The sequence below is a fragment of the Bombina bombina genome, chromosome 7 (genome assembly GCF_027579735.1).
Source record: "Bombina bombina isolate aBomBom1 chromosome 7, aBomBom1.pri, whole genome shotgun sequence".
In the NCBI taxonomy this organism is placed as follows: domain Eukaryota; kingdom Metazoa; phylum Chordata; class Amphibia; order Anura; family Bombinatoridae; genus Bombina; species Bombina bombina.
In genome coordinates, this window is record NC_069505.1 from 492,982,797 (window position 1) to 492,996,930 (window position 14,134).

Consider the following 14,134-nt stretch of genomic DNA (forward strand, 5'->3'; position numbering starts at 1 on the left):
GAAGGCTGACTCATGCCCACAACATCACTGGATACAGCCTGAAAAGATCCAGTATGCTTTCTCGGTTTATCCTGAATTTGCGCTTAATTTCACGATCGGATAATGCCTCAAGTCCACAACGGGGCAAAAACAATCTAGGAACTCTTTCCCGTCTCCGGAACATATTTCCATCATTTTCACGATTTTCCTGGGACTGAGCAAGAGAAATAGCAGCCAAAATAAAAAAACCTCCATCTTCTATGAAGAAAATATGGGAATAAATTCAAAGTTCTCCTACCTGGTTATGGAGTATTTTCACGGTCGGATTTATAGGAGAATTATAGGTTCTCCTTTGGCGCAAAATAATGATAAATATGATTTTCGGCGATTCATTGGGAGTATTTCTAAAAATACGACCGAAATACATTGTTTTTTGGCTGTATTTGGCGCACCTGTGCGCCTTGGCGAGAGCGAAAAAATGGTCGCATTTTTAGGTCGTATTACAGCTTTTTTGGGGCTTAAAATGTGTTGATAAATCTGAGAATAAATCCGACAGAGTAATTATAGGCGCAAAAGTAGGAGAATTATGATGATAAATAGAGCCCTTGGTGTTCATACCAAATGTCTTAGTATGTTGTCAGTTAGTCTAAATAAGTTAAAGTTTTATTAAAACACCTATTGATGTTAACAGCCTTTGGTCAAATATGTATAAGCAAGATTTTCTATAGGAGAGAGCCCTTTATATTATGCAGGCCTTATTGAAACTATATATATATATATATATTCATATCTCTGATAATATCTTAATCTAAGTGATATGAAATGTATGTATTAAGCAATAGATAAGTGTACTTAGTGAATATCTATTAACCTACTCTAATGTGTAAAAACGGGGTTGAAATACATTACGTTCAATATACAAAAATAAGATGGTATAGAAATACAGTAGTAACAATATTGTTTAATGTGTTGGAGATAATGTTGAGGTGTATATTGTGAGTGCAGACTTAACCAAAATGATACAATAAAAATAAAAATGTTCAGTCAACAGTGTATATGTTTTCTAATGTACAGCATATATATTCAGAAATCCATAATGGTATGGGTGTATTACATGTATTAAACCGGTATATCCTATGTTGGTATAACAAACCCATATCTTGAAGTGGTATATATAGATATACATACACACACATATACATATATACATACACAAATACACATAACATACATACACACACACACACATACACACACATACACATAGCATGTGCCCTAAATGATTGTGTTATATACCAATCATGACTATAATGTGATCAACCTTATGTGATGTATGATACATATATGTGGGCTGTGATATATAAAAGTGAAGAAGAATAAATGTATGACTATAAAGTCAATATGTGTAGTATATAATATAAATTTGTACTGTGATATACAAAGAGGAGAAAAATAAATGTATGACTATAAAGTCAATATGTGTAGTATATAATATAAATTTGTACTGTGATATACAAAGAGGAGAAAAATAAATGTTTGACTATAAAGTCAATATGTGTAGTATATAATATAAATTTGTACTGTGATATACAAAGAGGAGAAAAATAAATGTATGACTATAAAGTCAATATGTGTAGTATATAATATAAATTTGTACTGTGATATACAAAGAGGAGAAAAATAAATGTATGACTATAAAGTCAATATGTGTAGTATATAATATAAATTTGTACTGTGATATACAAAGAGGAGAAAAATAAATGTATGACTATAAAGTCAATATGTGTAGTATATAATATAAATTTGTACTGTGATATACAAAGAGGAGAAAAATAAATGTATGACTATAAAGTCAATATGTGTAGTATATAATATAAATTTGTACTGTGATATACAAAGAGGAGAAAAATAAATGTATGACTATAAAGTCAATATGTGTAGTATATAATGTGATATACAAAGAGGAGAAAAATAGCTATAAAGTCAATATATACACCTCTGATAATACCTGTATAATATTAAATAGCTATAGTGTTGCATGGAAAAAAAACGATGACCTGATAATCCACAGCAAGATGTACAAAAATATTATATTCAAAAAGCAGACATATCTATGTTCTCATTCAATCCTGTGGGAAAGAGAGTACCAAATTTATAGATCCAGTAGGTTTCCCTTTGACATAACTTTTTGAACCTATTAGTTCCTTGCTTGTATTGTATTCTCTCTAGAGGGGTTATGCAAAATTGACATTTGGTACCACAATGATGTTGAACATGATGTCTTGATTCACTATGTTTGAGTGAACCTTTCTCTATGTTTCTAAAGTGTTCTCCCCATCTGCTTCTGACTTTCCTTATGGTTCTACCTAGGTATTGCATCCCACATTTACAGGTTAATAGGTATATGACATAATTAGAGCTACAATCTAATCTATCCTTAAGTTCATATGTACATCCTGTGATAGAAGAATTGACACTAGTTGCCCCATGCGTGACATATTTACACATGTTGCATCTTTTAATTCTACATTTAAAAGCTCCTTTTTGTTGGTGTCTATTGTTGGACAGACCTCCTATTCCTGATGTTCTTTTGGACATTATGATTTTGCTGGGGGCTATTTTCTGTTTAATGGTTGGGGCTCTCCGAAATGTTATGTTAGGGGAATCATCCAAATCATCCCTTTTAAAATCGGATCTTTTTTAAGAAGGTACCAGTGTTTCTTAATTATTTTTGTAATGGCTTTATAGTTGGAGTTATAGTTAGTAATAATTGTAGTCTGCTTTTTGTTACTATGACATCTATTTAACCCATTATTAGGTAGCGGATTAAGAATTTCATTTCTATTTAGTTCTCTTGCCCTTCGGTAGCCTTCTTCTAAGAGCATTGGAGGGTACCCTTTTTCAAGAAATCTATTTTTTAAGATAAGGGACTGCTCATCATATGTCTCTAATAATGTGCAATTACGCCTAATCCGTCTAAACTGACTAAATGGAATAAAAAAAAAAAAAAAAAAAAAAAAAAAAAGGATTTTTCAGATATTTGCACTTGTCACATGAACCTCTAGACATCACATGGTTGTCACATGACTCTAAATATCACATGGTTGTCACATGACAAAAAGATCACATGGTTGTCATATGACTCTTTAGAATTGAAAAGAATATGAAATTATTCTCCAGATATTTCCACTTGTCACATGACCCTCTAGACATCACATGGTTGTCAAATGACTCTAAATATCACATGGTTGTCACATGACAAAAAAGATCACATGGTTGTCATATGACTCTTTAGAATTGAAAAGAATATTAAAGGATTTTTCAGATATTTGCACTTGTCACATGAACCTAGACATCACATGGTTGTCACATGACTCTAAATATCACATGGTTGTCACATGACAAAAAGATCACATGGTTGTCATATGACTCTTTAGAATTGAAAAGAATATGAAATTATTCTCCAGATATTTCCACTTGTCACATGACCCTCTAGACATCACATGGTTGTCAAATGACTCTAAATATCACATGGTTGTCACATGACAAAAAAGATCACATGGTTGTCATATGACTCTTTAGAATTGAAAAGAATATTAAAGGATTTTTCAGATATTTGCACTTGTCACATGACCCTCTAGACATCACATGGTTGTCACATGACTCTAAATATCACATGGTTGTCACATGACGAAAAGATCACATGGTTGTCATATGACTCTTTTAGAATTGAAAAGAATATGAAATGATTCTCCAGATTTTTGCACTTGTCACATGACCCTCTAGACATCACATGGTTGTCACATGACTCTAAATTTCACATGGTTGTCACATGACAAAAAAGATCACATGGTTGTCCTATGACTCTTTAGAATTGAAAATAATATTAAAGGATTTTTCAGATATTTGCACTTGTCACATGACCCTCTAGACATCACATGGTTGTCACATGATGAAAAGATCACATGGTTGCCATATGACTCTTTAGAATTGAAAAGAATATTACAGGATTTTTCAGATATTTGCACTTGTCATATGACCCTCTAGACATCACATGGTTGTCACATGACTCTAAATATCACATGTTTGTCACATGACAAAAAGATTGCATCATTGTCATATGACTTTTTAGAATTGAAAAAATATTAAAGGATTTTTCAGATATTTGCACTTGTCACATGACCCTCTAGACCCGTGATTCTCAACAGCTGGGCCGCGGCCCACTGCCGGGCCGCGACGGCCCTACTGGTGGGCCGCGACCCGATGCTCACTCTGACAGGCCCACCACTCAACATAGCCAATGAATTATATTTAATAATTATATAATAATTAATTGGTGTCAGTGGGATCCATAATGTATTTATATATATTTATATCCCACTGACACCAATGAATTATTATATAATTAACCCACTGTACTCCAATGTGTGTGTGTGTGTGTATGTATATATATATACAGTATATATATATATATACTGTATATATATATATATATATTACATTTCTGTACAGTGGGTTAATTATATAATAATTAATTGGTGTCAGTGGGATATATATATATATATATATATATACAGTGTGTATATATATATATATATATACACACTATATATATATATATATATATATATATATACATATATATTTAAAAAATACATTGGTGTACAGTGGGTTAATTAAATAATAGTTAATTGGTGTCAGTGGGATATTGGGATATATATGTGTGTGTGTATAAAATTAACCCACTGTCACATATATATATATATATATATATATATATATATATATATATATATAAATTCTCCACACTTTACAACCCACTCCCAATGATTACCGGGCCCTGGACAGCTCCGGCTAAATTTTACCGGGCCTTGAGTTCACTTGGCTTGAGAACCCCTGCTCTAGACAACACATGGTTGTCACATGACTCTAAATATCACATGGTTGTCACATGATGAAAAGATCACATGGTTGTCATATGACTCTTTAGAATTGAAAAGAATATTAAATGATTCTCCAGATATTTGCACTTGTCACATGACCCTCTAGACATCACATGGTTGTCACATGACTCTAAATATCACATGGTTGTCACATGACAAAAAGATCACATGGTTGTCATGACTCTTTAGAATTTAAAAGAATATGAAATGATTCTCCAGATATTTGCACTTGTCACATGACTCTCTAGACATCACATGGTTGTCACATGACTCTAAATATCACATGGTTGTCACATGACAAAAAGATCACATGGTTTTCATATGACTCTTTAGAATTGAAAAGAATATTAAAGGATTTTTCAGATATTTGCACTTGTCACATGACCCTCTAGACATCACATGGTTGTCACATGACTCTAGCTATCACATCGTTGTCACATGACAAAAAGATCACATGGTTGTCATATGACTCTTTAGAAATGAAAAGAATATTAAAGGATTTTTCAGATATTTGCACTTGTCACATGACCCTCTAGATATCACATGGTTGTCATATGATTCTTTAGAATTGATAGGAAAGTCTAATAATTTTTCAGATATATACAATTGTCACATGACCCTCTAGATATAACATGGTTGTCACATGACTCCAAATATCACATGGTTGGCATATGACTCTTTAGAATGGAAAAGAATATTAAAGGATTTTTCAGATATTTGCACTTGTCACATGACCCTCTAGACTTCACATGGTTGTCACATGACTCTAAATATCACATGGTTGTCACATGACGAAAAGATCACATGGTTGTCATATGACTCTTTAGAATTGAAAAGAATATGAAATGATTCTCCAGATATTTCCACTTGTCACATGACCCTCTCGACATCACATGGTTGTCACATGACTCTAAATATCACATGGTTGTCACATGACAAAAAGATCACATGGTTGTCATATGACTCTTTAGAATTGAAAAGAATAGGAAATGATTCTCCAGATATTTGCACTTGTCACATGACCCTCTAGACATGACATGCTTGTCACATGACTCTAAATATCACATGGTTGTCACATGACAAAAAGATCACATGGTTGTCATATGACTCTTTAGAATTGAAAAGAATATGAAATGATTCTCCAGATATTTGCACTTGTCACAAGATCCTCAAGACATCTCATGGTTGTCACATGACTCTCTAAATATCACATGATATTTACACTTTTCACATGACCCTCTAGACATCACATGGTTGTCACATAACTAAAGAAAATCAGATGGTTGTCACATGACTCTTTAGAATTGATAGGGAATTCTAATGATTCTCCATGTATATACAGTTGTCGCATGACCCTCTAGTTATCACATGGTTGTCACATGACTCTAAATATCACAAGGTTGTCACATGACTAGAAAATCACATGGTAGTCATATGACTCTTTAGAATTGAAAATAATATGAAATGATTCTCCAGATATTTACACGTCACATAACCTTCTAGACCTCACATGGTTGTCACATGACTCTCTAAATATCACATGATATTTACACTTGTCACATGACCCTCTAGACATCACATGGTTGTCACATGACTAAAATAAATCACATGATTGTCATATGACTCTTTAGAATGGAAAAGAATATTAAAGGATTTTTCAGATATTTGCACTTGTCACATGACCCTCTAGACATCACATGGTTGTCACATGACTCTAAATATCACATGGTTGTCACATGACAAAAAGATCACATGGTTGTCATATGACTCTTTAGAATTGAAAGGAATATGAAATGATTCTCCAGATATTTCCACTTGTCACATGACCCTCTAGACATCACATGGTTGTCACATGACTCTAAATATCACATGGTTGTCACATGACAAAAAGATCACATGGTTGTCATATGACTCTTTAGAATTGAAAAGAATAGGAAATGATTCTCCAGATATTTGCACTTGTCACATGACCCTCTAGACATGACATGCTTGTAACATGACTCTAAATATCACATGGTTGTCACATGACAAAAAGATCACATGGTTGTCATATGACTTGAGAATTGAAAAGAATATGAAATTATTCTCCAGATATTTGCACTTGTCACATGACCCTCTAGACATCACATGGTTGTCACATGACTCTAAATATCACATGGTTGTCACATGACAAAAATATCACATGGTTGTCATATGACTCTTTAGAATTGAAAAGAATATGAAATGATTCTCCAGATATTTGCACTTGTCACATGATCCTCAAGACATCTCATGGTTGTCACATGACTCTCTAAATATCACATGATATTTACACTTTTCACATGACCCTCTAGACATCACATGGTTGTCACATAACTAAAGAAAATCAGATGGTTGTCACATGACTCTTTAGAATTGATAGGGAATTCTAATGATTCTCCATGTATATACAGTTGTCGCATGACCCTCTAGTTATCACATGGTTGTCACATGACTCTAAATATCACAAGGTTGTCACATGACTAGAAAATCACATGGTAGTCATATGACTCTTTAGAATTGAAAATAATATGAAATGATTCTCCAGATATTTACACGTCACATAACCTTCTAGACATCACATGGTTGTCACATGACTCTCTAAATATCACATGATATTTACACTTGTCACATAACCCTCTAGACATCACATGGTTGTCACATGACTAAAAGAAATCACATGATTGTCTTATGACTCTATAGATTTGATAGGGATGTTAAATAATTCTCTAAATTTATTCAGTTGTCACATGACCCTCTAGATATCACATGGTTGTTACATGACTCTACATATCACACGGTTTTCATATGGCTCTAAATAAAATCATATGGTTGTCATATGACTCTTTAGAATTGAAAAGAATATGACATGATTCTCCAGACATTTACACTTGTCACATGACCCTCTAGACATGATATGGTTGTCACATGACTCTTTAGAATTGATAGGGAATTCTAATGATTCTCCATGTATATACAATTGTCACATAACCCTCTAGATATCACATGGTTGTCACATGGTTGTCACATGGTTGTCATATGACTAAAATATATGATATTTGCACTTGTCACATGACCCTCTAGACATCACATGGTTGTCACATGACTCTAAATATCACATGTTTGTCACATGACAAAAAGATCACATCGTTGTCATATGACTTTTTAGAATTGAATGAATATTAAAGGATTTTTCAGATATTTGCACTTGTCACATGACCCTCTAGACAACACATGGTTGTCACATGACTCTAAATATCACATGGTTGTCACATGATGAAAAGATCACATGGTTGTCATATGACTCTTTAGAATTGAAAAGAATATTAAATGATTCTCCAGATATTTGCACTTGTCACATGACCCTCTAGACATCACATGGTTCTGGTTGTCACATGACAAAAAGATCACATGGTTGTCATGACTCTTTAGAATTTAAAGAATATGAAATGATTCTCCAGATATTTGCACTTGTCACATGACTCTCTAGACATCACATGGTTGTCACATGACTCTAAATATCACATGGTTGTCACATGACAAAAAGATCACATGGTTTTCATATGACTCTTTAGAATTGAAAAGAATATTAAAGGATTTTTCAGATATTTGCACTTGTCACATGACCCTCTAGGCATCACATGGTTGTCACATGACTCTAGCTATCACATGGTTGTCACATGAAAAAAAGATCACATGGTTGTCATATGACTCTTTAGAAATGAAAAGAATATTAAAGGATTTTTCAGATATTTGCACTTGTCACATGACCCTCTAGATATCACATGGTTGTCATATGATTCTTTAGAATTGATAGGAAAGTCTAATAATTTTTCAGATATATACAATTGTCACATGACCCTCTAGATATCACATGGTTGTCACATGACTCCAAATATCACATGGTTGGCATATGACTCTTTAGAATGGAAAAGAATATTAAAGGATTTTTCAGATATTTGCACTTGTCACATGACCCTCTAGACATCACATGGCATAGTTGCCAACAGTCCCTAATTTCCAGGGACAGTCCCTGGATTTTGTTGTATGTCCCTGGATTTTTTTTGTCCCTGGAAATGTCCCCGAAAATCTTTTTTGCACAACATTTGTTGTTTGTATATATATATATATACACACCTACATATATACAGATAGATAGATGATAAATAGATATAGTGTGTTATTTAAATATTATTCATTCCTAATGGAATATTATTATTGATGGGTTCACATATTATTTGTCTTTCTAATTTTGATGCTGTGTTGAAAAAATAACCATATGCCCAGAACGTGTTCCAGAGACTGGGTAGGTGTAAAAGCTTGGTGCTGTAATCTGTATAATAATCTATGGATAAGTCTAAATTATACTATTACTTTCAAATGGGTGTGTTTTGATTGCAGAACTGAGTGGGCGGAGCAGTTGAACAGTAGGTCGTCAATATACTCTAGTAACGCGCTTGCTTGCTCTGCTGCAAAGTGTCCCTGGAATTTTTTTTTAAATGTTGGCAACTATGACATGGTTGTCACATGACTCTAAATATCACATGGTTGTCACATGACGAAAAGATCACATGGTTGTCATATGACTCTTTAGAATTGAAAAGAATATGAAATGATTCTCCAGATATTTCCACTTGTCACATGACCCTCTAGACATCACATGGTTGTCACATGACTCTAAATATCACATGGTTGTCACATGACAAAAAGATCACATGGTTGTCATATGACTCTTTAGAATTGAAAAGAATAGGAAATTATTCTCCAGATATTTGCACTTGTCACATGACCCTCTAGACATGACATGCTTGTCACATGACTCTAAATATCACATGGTTGTCACATGACAAAAAGATCACATGGTTGTCATATGACTTGAGAATTGAAAAGAATATGAAATGATTCTCCAGATATTTGCACTTGTCACATGACCATCTAGACATCACATGGTTGTCACATGACTCTAAATATCACATGGTTGTCACATGACAAAAAGATCACATGGTTGTCATATGACTCTTTAGAATTGAAAAGAATATGAAATGATTCTCCAGATATTTGCACTTGTCACATGACACTCAAGACATCTCATGGTTGTCACATGACTCTCTAAATATCACATGATATTTACACTTTTCACATGACCCTCTAGACATCACATGGTTGTCACATAACTAAAGAAAATCAGATGGTTGTCACATAACTCTTTAGAATTGATAGGGAATTCTAATGATTCTCCATGTATATACAGTTGTCGCATGACCCTCTAGTTATCACATGGTTGTCACATGACTCTAAATATCACAAGGTTGTCACATGACTAGAAAATCACATGGTAGTCATATGACTCTTTAGAATTGAAAATAATATGAAATGATTCTCCAGATATTTACACGTCACATAACCTTCTAGACCTCACATGGTTGTCACATGACTCTAGCTATCACATGGTTGTCACATGAAAAAAAGATCACATGGTTGTCATATGACTCTTTAGAAATGAAAAGAATATTAAAGGATTTTTCAGATATTTGCACTTGTCACATGACCCTCTAGATATCACATGGTTGTCATATGATTCTTTAGAATTGATAGGAAAGTCTAATAATTTTTCAGATATATACAATTGTCACATGACCCTCTAGATATAACATGGTTGTCACATGACTCCAAATATCACATGGTTGTCACATGACTCTTTAGAATGGAAAAGAATATTAAAGGATTTTTCAGATATTTGCACTTGTCACATGACCCTGTAGACATCACATGGTTGTCACATGACGAAAAGATCACATGGTTGTCATATGACTCTTTAGAATTGAAAAAAGTATATGAAATGATTCTCCAGATATTTCCACTTGTCACATGACCCTCTAGACATCACATGGTTGTCACATGACTCTAAATATCACATGGCTGTCACATGACAAAAAGATCACATGGTTGTCATATGACTCTTTAGAATTGAAAAGAATAGGAAATGATTCTCCAGATATTTGCACTTGTCACATGACCCTCTAGACATGACATGCTTGTCACATGACTCTAAATATCACATGGTTGTCACATGACAAAAAGATCACATGGTTGTCATATGACTTGAGAATTGAAAAGAATATGAAATGATTCTCCAGATATTTGCACTTGTCACATGACCCTCTAGACATCACATGGTTGTCACATGACTAAATATCACATGGTTGTCACATGACAAAAAGATCACATGGTTGTCATATGACTCTTTAGAATTGAAAAGAATATGAAATGATTCTCCAGATATTTGCACTTGTCACATGACCCTCAAGACATCTCATGGTTGTCACATGACTCTAAATATCACATGGTTGTCACATGACAAAAAGATCACATGGTTGTCATATGACTCTTTAGAATTGAAAAGAATATGAAATGATTCTCCAGATATTTGCACTTGTCACATGACCCTCAAGACATCTCATGGTTGTCACATGACTCTCTAAATATCACATGATATTTACACTTTTCACATGACCCTCTAGACATCACATGGTTGTCACATAACTAAAGAAAATCAGATGGTTGTCACATGACTCTTTAGAATTGATAGGGAATCCTAATGATTCTCCATGTATATACAGTTGTCGCATGACCCTCTAGTTATCACATGGTTGTCACATGACTCTAAATATCACAAGGTTGTCACATGACTAGAAAATCACATGGTAGTCATATGACTCTTTAGAATTGAAAATAATATGAAATGATTCTCCAGATATTTACACGTCACATAACCTTCTAGACCTCACATGGTTGTCACATGACTCTCTAAATATCACATGATATTTACACTTGTCACATGACCCTCTAGACATCACATGGTTGTCACATGACTAAAATAAATCACATGATTGTCATATGACTCTATAGATTTGATAGGGATGTTAAATAATTCTCTAAATTTATTCAGTTGTCACATGACCCTCTAGATATCACATGGTTGTCACATGACTACATATCACACGGTTTTCATATGGCTCTAAATAAAATCATATGGTTGTCATATGACTCTTTAGAATTGAAAAGAATATGTAATGATTCTCCAGACATTTACACTTGTCACATGACCCTCTAGACATGATATGGTTGTCACATGACTCTTTAGAATTGATAGGGAATTCTAATGATTCTCCATGTATATACAATTGTCACATAACCCTCTAGATATCACATGGTTGTCACATGACTAAAAAAATCACATGGTTGTCATATGACTAAAAAAAAATCACATGGTTGTCACATGACTAAAAAAAAATCACACTGTTGTCATATGACTTTTTAGAATTGAAAAGAATATGAAATTATTCTCCAGATATTTACACTTGTCACATGACCCTCTAGACATCACATGGTTGTCACATGACTCTAAATATCACATGCTTGTCATATGGCTCTTTAGAATTGCTAAATATGTCAAATGATTCTCCAGATATACTGTATACAGTGGTCCTATGACCCTCTAGACATCACATAGTTGTTGTTACATGACTTTCTAAAAATCACATGGTTCTCATATCAAACAATTATCTAAATGTATTCCGTTTTCACGATTGTCTAGATATCACATGGTTGTCGCATGACTATCTAAATATCACATGGTTATCATATGACTCTTTCGAATTAAAAGAATCTAAAAACATAATTTATGTAAGAACTTTCCTGAAAATTCATTTCTTTCATATTGGCAAGAGTCCATGAGCTAGTGATGTATGGGATATACAATCCTACCAGGAGGGGCAAAGTTTCCCAAACCTCAAATTGTCTATAAATACACCCCTCACCACACCCACAATTCAGTTTAACGAATAGCCAAGTAGTGGGGTGATAAAGAAAGGAGTAAAAAGCATCAACAAAGGAATTTGGAAATAATTGTGCTTTATACAAAAAAATCATAACCACCATAAAAAAGGGTGGGCCTCATGGACTCTTGCCAATATGAAAGAAATTAATTTATCAGGTAAGTTTTTACATAAATTATGTTTTCTTTCATGTAATTGGCAAGAGTCCATGAGCTGACGTATGGAAAAGCAATACCCAAGATGTGGAACTCCACACAAGAGTCACTAGAGAGGGAGGGATAAAATAAAAACAGCTATTTTCCGCTGAAAAAATTAAATCCACAACCAAAAAATATTTTTTTTCTCATAAATGAAAGAAAAAAACTTAAAACATAAGCAGAAGAATCATACTGAAACAGCTGCCTGAAGAACTTTTCTACCAAAAACTGCTTCCGAAGAAGCAAATACATAAAAACGGTAGAATTTAGTAAATGTATGCAAAGAAGACCAAGTTGCTGCTTTGCAAATCTGATCAACTGAAGCTTCATTCTTAAAAGCCCATGAAGTAGAGACTGATCTAGTAGAATGAGCTGTAACTCTCTGAGGCGGGGCTTGACCTGACTCAAAAGCTTTAACCAAGATGCCAAGGAAACGGCAGAAGCCTTCTGACCTTTACTAGAACCAGAAAAGATAACAAATAGGCTAGAAGTCTTCCTGAAAACTTTAGTAGCTTTGACATAATATTTCAAAGTTCTTACCACATCCAAAGAATGTAAGGATCTCTCCAAAGAAGGGACAACAATTTCTCTATTAATGTTGTTAGAATTCACAACCTTAGGTAAGAATTTAAATGAAGTCCGCAAAACCGCCTTATCCTGATGAAAAACCAGAAAAGGATATTCACAAGACAGAGCAGATAATTCAGAAACTCTTCCAGCAGAAGCGCTGACAAAAAGGAACAACACTTTCCAAGAAAGTAGTTTAATGTCCAAAGAATGCATAGGCTCAAACGGAGGAGCCTGTAAAGCCTTTAAAACCAAATTAAGACTACAAGGGGGAGAGATTGAATTAATGACAGTTTTGATACGGACCAAAGCCTGTACAAAACAGTGAATATCAGGAAGCTTAGCAATCATTCTGTGAAATAAAACAGAAAGAGCAGAGATTTGTCCCTTCAAGGAACTTGCAGACAAACCCGTATCCAAACCATCCTGAAGAAACTGTAAAATTCTAGGAATTCTAAAAGAATGCCAAGAGAATTTATGAGAAAAACACCATGAAATATAAGTTTTCCAAACTCGATAATACATTTTCCTAGAAACAGATTTATGAGCCTGTAACATAGTATTAATCACTGGGTCAGAGAAACCTCTATGA